The 7881-nt window shown below is 34.1% G+C and overlaps 1 protein-coding gene across 2 annotated transcripts in view; it reads left to right on the forward strand.

The window, feature by feature from the left end:
* LOC106869935 (uncharacterized) overlaps window positions 1-1497 on the forward strand; it is a 34122-nt gene extending 32625 nt beyond the window's left edge. For both annotated transcript variants that reach the window (XM_014915870.3, XM_089358983.1), the window contains one exon: window positions 1-1497. This exon is cut by the window's left edge and continues 138 nt beyond it. The gene's annotated coding sequence lies outside the window, so the exon portion shown is untranslated.
* Window positions 1498-7881: the final 6384 nt, after the last annotated feature.

The raw sequence follows: 7881 nt of genomic DNA on the forward strand, positions 1-7881 counted from the left end.
CACACACACACACACACACACACACACGCACGCACACAAATGCGCACACATACACATGTTCACTTTGTGAATACGAGTATCTCAGTAGAAGCGTAAAAATATGCAAAACTTTTCTAAAATTCAACAAATAACTCTTCACCATTGTTGCTGTCTTAGAAACCTGCTCCTTCGTTACAGGGAAAATGTGTATAATAATAAAAATTACATGCTTGTGTGCACACACAATACGCATGCACACACAGACGCACACACACACACACGTTATACACACACCACACAGAAACATATAACTTTCTTTGGGTTGTGAATTGAAAGCAAGAGAGGAAAATTGCCCAGAAACCCATGTGTCTATATATATATATATATATATATATATATATATATATATATATACATATATATATATATACTTTATTTAAAAGCAGCAGAAATATAACAAAAGCTGTTACTCAGAGTTTCATGTTCCCATTCGTCAGGCAGTTTTGTTAAAAAAAACAAACAAAATTGTCCAACGAACGGAAACGTAAAACTCTGAGTAACAGTTTTTTGTTATATTTCTGCTGCTTTTTAGTAAGGCATATTACTCTATCTCTGGTATTTGAGTACTCTTTTTTCCACCTTGTTTCATATTTATGTACTTACTCTGGTATGTATATATATATATATATGTGTGTGTGTGTATACCACATGTGTTGGCTTTATCAAATGTTAGAAACACCAGTGGATAGTTGAATATTTTTACAAAATTGCATAATCCACCCATTATAGCATTCCAACATGGAGTAATACATTGAAGAAATATAGCAACACAGATTCTATTGGAACACACAGATTGCATAAATATCTGGATTGTAGAAGCACACTTTAAAAACAATCTGAAACCCACCTTGAATTATGGGGTGAGCTGGACACTCTAAAGAATGAAAGCGTCCTATCCCTCCAATTTGCTAAGTTAGCAATGAGAAAATAAGCAATATGTTTAATGAGGAGTTTTTGAGTTTGAATGCACATGTGATTATGTTAACACAGAAACCAACAAGAAGGACTTAACTTCACAGTTATCTGTTAATTTAATTTAGTATTGTATGATTCTGTTATGTAATTTTTATCCATTTTTCTGTTCATTTATTACTTAATTTTACTCTATTATTTTGTGATTTTACCATTCTGTCTTCACTCTCTGTACATTCATCACTCCCCCTATCTACTTATATATCTGTCTTTATCAATCCCTCTCCCTCATTCTCTGTAATCTGTCTGTCTATCAAGCTATCTGACTATCTGTCTTTCAGTGTATCAAGCTGTCTGTCAGTCTGTCTATCTCTCTCTGTCTAATTACCTGTCTGTCTGTCTCTCCCTGTCTATCTATCTGTCTGTCTGTTTATCAAACTATGTCTGTCTATCAAGCTAGCTGCCTACCTGTATTCAAATCTATGTGTCTATCTCTAACACTTTCTGTATATGGTTAAGCATTAAAAAACTAAGGCAACAAAAATCTATTCTGTGTTATATTATTTTTCAATCTTGTCATTTTGCTATATTATTCCTCCACATTTTTCTAACCCCATAAAACTGCAAAACACAATATATATTAAACACCCTCCCTCTCAAGTATATATTAAAATATATCCACGCACACCACAGCATATATTAAAAATCTATGGCAAATTTCAAGTAGTTACACCACAAGATTTTAAGCCTTCATTGGGAAAGTTTAAAAATAGTTAATAAAACATCTTAACCTCTTTGTGCACAAAAAAAAAATAAAGGAGATTGTCCTGGCATGCTTTATTGACAACTTATCAGAGGATGAGTTTTTTTGCTTGTAATTCTGTACTTGGAGTGCACTTATGACAAATCACTATTTAAATCAAATATAAGCCAGAACTTAACTGCAATGACTTTACTAATTTGCATATTACATATTCACCATCAATGTGATTAAGTAATTAATATGTAATTATGAAGCCTCAGTAAATATTAGAAACCTAGGATAAGCATGAAATACTTAATTTTTCAAGTCATTGCTATGAAACTTTCAACAGATGTGGATACATAGTGTAAATATGTATGTGCATACATAAAAACTTATCTATCTATAGATAGATAGATAGCTACATAGATAGATAGATAGATAGGTATCCAACTCATTCTATCATGAAAGACGGATATTAAATAATATTTATATATATATTTTAAACTAGTGTTTACACAAAGGGACACAACTCTTGTTTGCTGAAAGAATTATCTCCCATGGATGCATAACAAACTGTGAATGACTGAAATGTTGCAAACTCTTCTGTATCCATCGCAATATCGAAACTCCTTCCGTATCACGAAAATTCCTGAAAATTCCAATATATGTAGTGTTTATATAAGGTAAATGAATATATCTAAGCTAAAACTTCGAGTGAGAGAGGACTGTGAGTAGGCTTTCCGTCTACCAAATCCATTCACAAGGCTTTGGTCGGCCCGAGGCTATAGTAGAAGACACTTGCCCAAGGTGCCACGCAGTAGGACTGAACCCAGAACCATGGGGTTCGTAAACAAGCTACTTACCACGCAGCCACTCCTGCGCCTATCTAAATATGATTACTTTCTAAATTTGATGTGAAGTAATGGTCTCAGGTCCAAAAGAGGTTAAAAATCCTCGTCAATTCTGGAATATTTCTCATTTCGGAGATACATACAAAACCATAGCATTATGTTGGTATTTGAAATGTTCCTCATTTAAGCTTTTGTTGCGGTAGAAACTTTAAAACACTTGTGGTGACAGGGGATATATTCTTATAATTTGAGTAATTCTTGAAGAGAATTTTCTGAGCAGGATTTGAACTCAGAATGTAAAAAGCTGCAAGAAATGCCACTAACCATTTTGTCCGACGATTCTGCCAGCTCGCCGCTTTCACAGAGACACAAACATACACGGGCGCACGCGCACATTATCTGAATGATACTATTTTCGATAGAGACGTTACAACAATATCTGATGGTTCACATGTTTCAGTGCTGTGTACGTACTTATATTTACACCCTGTTGCTCACATTTATCAATGGTTTCTACTATTGTTTTTGTGCTTCGTTTTCTATCTATAATGATAAACGTGAAATTATGTCTGTTTGGGGCCTCTGTGTCTCAGTCTACATATGCTCTACATATCTTTTCGGAATCAGAATGATCCCTGGATTGAAAATCTGCCCTTCATTTGGTTCTTCAACATCCAGCATTGAGATCTGATTTAAAAGCATTTGGGCTGCTATTTCTAGCAAGTAAAGCTTGGTTGATTCACGCCATGTTGACTGGCGTTTGTCAGATGACGTCAAAGATCAAGGGGGAGATAAATGACATTCGCTTTGTTAATTTTACGTCGCGATAAGAACTTTGGGACAAATTGGCCAACAGTTAGAATTCAATTTGGGACTGGAACAGTAGAATGATTGCATTACAGAATAAATTCTCATCCGTCCTTAACCTCTGATCAAACACCACCGGGGAATATAGTCATTATAGACGTATTATAGTCATGCTACTTAGGTCTCTTTACTTTGGGCCGTAGGTCCAATTAGCCCTCCGCAAGAGCTAGCTTAAAAGTTCGCACGGGTTGCCCCTTTTTGGCTAGCCATTAGTAAAACTGTTGGCATTTTTGATTACACGTGTAAATTGTTAATAACTTTGATGTGTATTCAAACGGAATGCCTACTTGGTTCTCTGGGATTGTTCAAATGATGCAGACACATTTGATGAGACTCAATCAGAATCGAAAAGCGATTAAAGGAGTTCATTATTTTCATCAATCTACAGAGAAATAGGAAAGTTTAGCATGTTTATATGTCTTCTTCGTAGGCTTACACACAGAACCCCCCCCCCCCCCCCACGTACGCTCTCTCTCTCTCTCACACACTCATATATGCATGCACGCATGCATCACACACGTGTTTATGTTCACATGTGTACATGCATGCAGGCCTAGTTGTCATTGCATGTGTGGGCTTCTATGTTTCTACTAATATACGTACCTGTAAAATGGTTTCAAATTTTTGCACAAGGCCAGCAATTTCGAGGAAGCGGGGTAAGTCGATTACATCGAGATTAATTTTCAAATGGTACTTTTTTTATCGATCCCAAAAGGATGAAAAGCAAAATCGATTTCGGCGGAATTTGAACTCAGACCCTAAAGACGGACAAAATGTTACTAAGCAACGATTCTATTAGCTCGCCACCTTAAAAGTACGCCATTAATCACCAAATTAGTTACGTTCTTCCTTGAAGATTGATGGAGTGACAGTTCGTTACATATAAACTTACGTATACATTTGCACGGATTCGACGACGAGTATTTTGCTTGTTGGATCAACTGATCTCTTTATTCAGTCTCTTACATTATATGTAAAAAAAAAAAAAAAAAGCTCAGTATTTCCCCAGAAACATGTACGCTTAAAGCAATCCTTCAGTAGAATAAACAACACGCTGCGAGCAATAAAGCCGACATTTTGAAATACAAATAAAATCCATCGGACGAGCATTCTGTCAGCTTCTGCCCCGTCTGTTTTATGCAGAGATGTTTTATTTGTAACACGAAGTTATTGTAAAAGACACTTGTTCAGACAGCCATGTAGTGGCATCGAACGCGAAATCTCTAATTATGAAACGATCATCTTTATCCACTCAGCTATGGCAACACCTACGGAATTATTACTCTTATGAATTCCACTGACAATAAATTACAATGACGATTTATTTTTTATTCTCTTCTCTGATTCATTTTTATATAACGGTAAAGAAAATGTCAATGCCCTGATTCCTCACGTTGATGCCTGCAAAACAATACTTGCTCAAAATACACACACACACACACACACACACGTATTTATTTATAGAGATATGTCTGTATTTAGATGTATGTCTGTATGAATGGATATATGTGTGTGTGTGTAAAATATGCGACTTTAGTTAATGTGCCGTCAGCGTCTAGGAGGTGGAGTCTTTGTCTCGTTTCACTGTTGTATGTTTTTTCAATATTATTGGAAGCCATGACAGGAAGAGATGTACTGGATCTGTAATTATAGTGTAAAAGGTGATTAAACTCGATAACGAGTCAACGGCCACTACACACGCACACACATACACACACACACACACACACACACACAAAGATAAATAAATAGATGGACACATACATACATATATAATATACTGCTCTATAACTTAGAGTGTGCTTCTATTTCGGATTTATGTTTTACCGACGATATATATATATATATATATATATATATATATATATATATATATACATGCACACACATATACAGTGAGAGAGAAAGAGAAAGAAAGAGCGAGAAAGAATGGGAGAAAGAGATATTTCAAGGATTGATTCGGTTCAATGGTAAAACGCCCGTCATGTTTACAGGAGTTGTAGGTTCGAGTCCCACGGGCAGCCTTCGAATTTTTCTATCCAAAGAATTTAGTACGGTATTATCCACACAATTTCAAAGTAAGGTGATTAAAATCAAAATAAGCAACAAGGATATCCAGAGGTAATGTTCAATTAGATGGAGTTGCATGAAACGATCGGACTGCATTACTTCTGGATATACTTGCTGCTTATTTTGATACACCCACACACACACACACACACACACATGAGCTTACAAAGAAGAGCAAAAGGTCTCAGTTGAGTTCAATAATTTATTGTTATGGTGAGTATACTGTCCATTACGACTCAGAAGTTCACGAGTGACGCTAACCATTTAACAGAAGGCGGGAACACAAAATAAGAATATTTATGACAAACAAGTACAGACAGTCTTTGCAAAATAATAAAAAATAGTAAAAAGAAACAATGAAAAAAACAATTTACAATTGAAAAAAGTGGACGGTTGTTGAAATAGTGAAACGATGTCTCAAGCATGAAATAAGACAAGAAGAACTGGTATAAATACAAATGAATAAATAATATATGCAAACGAATAAAAAAAAAACTTATTGTCAAAAACGAGACGTAAAAAGTAATGATAAAAATAAAAACATCTAAAGTAAATATTAATATATATGTGTTTGGAGACAAACATACATAAAGTAAAAGTGTATATATATATTTTTTTATTATTCTCAAAGACTTTTGATAATCTTTTTCTAAAAAAGTGAAACCGGTTATGTAAATAAATATTTAAAAAAAAATAAGTGCATTTTCAAACCTTCTTTCATATATATATATATATATATATATATATATGTACACATACACAGATATATGCTTACATGCGTACGTATATATATATATGTGTGTGTGTGTGTGTATGTTCATATGTGTATATATATATATATATATATATATATATATATATATATATATATATATATATACATATATACACATACATATATATACACTACACACATACACACACTCACACACACATTTATACATACAAGCACACACACACATACATATACACACATAAACACACACACACATATGCACACATAAACACACACATATATGAATGTACATATTCCTCCTTCTAGGCACGTGCACGCACGCACAGATGCATACGTAGGTATTACATGGACACGTGTACGTATTCACGCATAGATGTGTTCATGAACGCCCACAGTCACATCACATAGATGCAGAGCAAAATGACAAGATCAGTCAAGTCATTGGAAACGTTAGGACTCCTGTTAGCATCTATTCACACAACAAACACACATGAACACATTCCACTCGTCAACATGTTTTTTTATAACCCTATCAGACTGCGTGTTGCTATGTATATATATGTACGTATGTGTATGTATATATATATATATATGAATATATATATGTATATATATATGTATGTATACAGGTATATATATATATGTCTGTATGTATATATATATATATATATATATATATATATATATAACACATATATACATACAGACATATAAGCGCACTTTCTTACCAATTTATTTGTATACTCAGAGTCCTGCATTTACATGTATGTGTCTCTGTTTGTGTGTGTGTTCATGTGTGTGTGTGTGCGTGTGCATATATATATATATATATATATATATATATATATATATATATATATATATATATATATATATATATATATATATATATATATGCATGTGTATGTGCGCACGTGTATACCTTAATCCTTTCTTACATTGACATGTTAACTTTGAGTCCGGTCATCGGCCGATGAAACATCGGATTCACTATCAATAAAAGTATTAAAAGACACTTAACCCTATTCTGTTAAATAATCTTTGATTTAGTGAATGTCCACTGTTTCTCTGCTTGCAAATAGCTTCACGATTAATTAGGCATACACATGCATATATTTGTATGACATTAACATATTTATACAATATGTGTGCGTGTGTGTACGTTTGTTATGGTGTATGTGTGTACGTGTATGTGTAATAGGCATGTCAATTATATTAATCATAAATACAGAATTCTGTTCATAAATTCGGACAGAAATTCTGTTACCATGAGTGAAAGTAGTAGTTCTTAAATGTATCATCGTTTCTTCAGGGGATAACCGAGGAAAGGACGATCAACAAGTTTACTGATATTTTATAGACACAGCTGGCAGTCAGCCAGTAATAAATAGTTTGTCGCAGAAACTTCCGAACGCCGTATCTGATTTGTCTGAGACTGGAGTTTTACACATACATACATACATACATACATACATACACAGCAAAAGAAACTGACACGGTTCTCCAAATCTAATCTATTAGCGGCGCAGTGAAGAGTTGTAAGACATTCCAAAAGTTCTCCATGTGAGATTCTTATGCAAATAAATACACACATTTGAGTGTATGCCTCGACAGTTCAACCAACACTACAACTCAGTCACATATTTACAAACACGGGGAAT

The sequence above is a fragment of the Octopus bimaculoides genome, chromosome 10 (genome assembly GCF_046866305.1).
Source record: "Octopus bimaculoides isolate indiv1 chromosome 10, ASM4686630v1, whole genome shotgun sequence".
Lineage (NCBI taxonomy): Eukaryota > Metazoa > Mollusca > Cephalopoda > Octopoda > Octopodidae > Octopus > Octopus bimaculoides.